The sequence below is a fragment of the Arachis ipaensis genome, chromosome B03, assembly GCF_000816755.2.
Source record: "Arachis ipaensis cultivar K30076 chromosome B03, Araip1.1, whole genome shotgun sequence".
NCBI classification, from domain to species: domain Eukaryota; kingdom Viridiplantae; phylum Streptophyta; class Magnoliopsida; order Fabales; family Fabaceae; genus Arachis; species Arachis ipaensis.
Genome location: NC_029787.2, coordinates 37,888,520 through 37,890,890, shown reverse-complemented (window position 1 = coordinate 37,890,890; position 2,371 = coordinate 37,888,520).

Below are 2,371 nucleotides of genomic sequence, written 5' to 3'. Positions count from 1 at the left end.
TCCAATATATATAATTTTAATATATAATATGTATAATATATTAAAAATAATTAATAAATGATTAATAATATTGTATCATATATTTATATTTAAATTTTTAATTTAATTTATGTTATGTATGTGATAATGGTTATATAAATTTTGAAATTTAATTTTATTTATTGGATTTTAATAATTATAGAGACGGATAGAGTACCCACAGAGACGGATTAGAGTTTAACGTTTTACTACCTGCAGATAGAAGCAGGGCGAATTTTATGCGAATTGTTGTACGGTTGGACGAGATCGGGTAGAACAAAAACCCGTCCCTATCGGGTAGAACAAAAACCCGTCCCTACCCACCCGTTGCCACCCCTACTTTGCACCGGACACAAAACCCCATCACTCTTCCCCTTATAACTACGGCCGACATCACCGGCTACCTCACGGTCACACTCTGACCCCGCTCTCACCAGTGGTCTATCTTATCGCACTCTCGTATATGTTCTGAAAGCACAATGAGCAATAATGATTAAGTGTTTGTTTCGACGTCGTTATTTTGAGACTTTTTTTTTTAGTGTGTTTGTCAAATTTTTAATAATAAAAGTAAAAATATTAAAAATAAAAGAATATCATGTTTTAAAAATTGTAATTTATATTTTTTTTAAAAGATTTTTTTTGAAAAAAAAAAGATTGTTACGATGGGTAACCGGAGTCGTAGCCGATTTGCAAGAAGACCGACGTGATGGTTTAAGAACCGACGTGATTTTTCTTGACCTTTCGGTTCTGACAGTTACGTCTAATCAATCGTCGTGTCCGTTAGGGGTGTGCGTAGGGATTTAATGGCCTTGGTAACGGTGCATCTTCATTAATGATTGCCCCGATTTTACCATTATGCCCCTAACGTTCTTATAACTACTTTCCCTCTCTTTCGTTGTTTCGTTTCTGCGATCTTTCAAATTTCCCTTGCATTCGTTCGTGCTGCATTCTTGCGTTTCGAAGGCTTTTACTTCCTCCAGTCTTGATTTCAGACTTAAAGGTTAGCTTTTTTCTCCTTCTGTAACATGCTTTTTATTTGCGTGCCTTTATTTTGTAGGTAGACTGGTTTGTAGGCTTTAGTTCCGTACCCCCTCCCTTTAGAGACCGTGTGTTGATTTTTCTTTTCTTTTTGTAGGTTTCTTGTCACCCCTTTTAAGAAAAGAAAATGGCTTCCGTAGATGTTCTTTCTCAGTGGGTTGATGTCACGGTCCTAGGGGAGGAGCCTTCAGTCGATACCGAGTTTATCACCCACCTTCGTACTCACCATAGAATTTGTACTTCTGAAGAGGATGAGCCGAAGTATGAGTTGGTAGTCCCGGGTCCAGAAGACCGGGTTTGCTTCGGGAGGGCCGACGAGGCGGCCCCTCATTTCTTTTTTATGTATGAGAGTATGGTCACCCGTTTGGGCGTTTTTCTTCCATTTTCAGAGTTTGAAATGTCTGTGTTACGTCATTGCCGGGTTGCTCCCACCCAGCTTCACCCCAACTCTTGGGGTTTTTTGAAAATTTACCAATTTATCAGCCAGGCCTTAGAGTTCCCGACTTCTCTGAGGATTTTCTTCTATCTCTTCCATATGACCAAGCCCTTCAGTGGGCTAAATAATAAGCAACAGTGGGTGTCCTTCCGAGCCATACAAGGTCGGAGGCTTTTTACCCTTTTTGACGAATCCTTTCACGATTTTAAAAGCTATTTTTTCAAAGTTCAAGCAGTAGAGGGTCACCACCCCTTTTTCTTAGATGAGAGTTCTTCTCCTCGCTTTCCTCTATACTGGTTAGAGGCCTCCCCCTGTGAGAAATATGGTCTGGACGACCTGGACGAAGTGGAGGCGGCCATCGTAGGGTTCCTCCGAGAAGTGTGGGGGAGGGCCCCATACTTGGATACTAAAAAATTTCTCCAGGGGCCGCCGACTTTTGTCCAGTCACAACTAGGTAGCTTTTTGCGTTTCTCACTTATTTCCGACTTGCAATTTCTTTTACCGACTTGTCTGACTTTTAGCTACCAATTTGTTTTTGCAGAGATGGCAAAGAAAAACGCTCAAGAGTCTTACCAGAGGGTTCAGGAAGCCAAGGCAAAGTCTCGTGCCAGATCTGGTGGTGCTAGGGCGATTGTCTCTCCTCCTCCTCCTCCTCGGAACGTTGGGACTCCCTCCCAACCTATTGTAATTTCTTCCTCTGCTTCCTCTCTGCCACCCCCTTCTGTCCGACCTACTCCTGAACCAGAGCCGAAGAAGCGCAAGACCTTAGAGTCTGGCGCTTCTGGTGAGGCGGACGCTCTTGCGTTCGTCCGAAAGAACATTTATCCCCATGCTCGTATGAGTATGGATGATGTTTCTGTTCGGCACTACCTCACCACT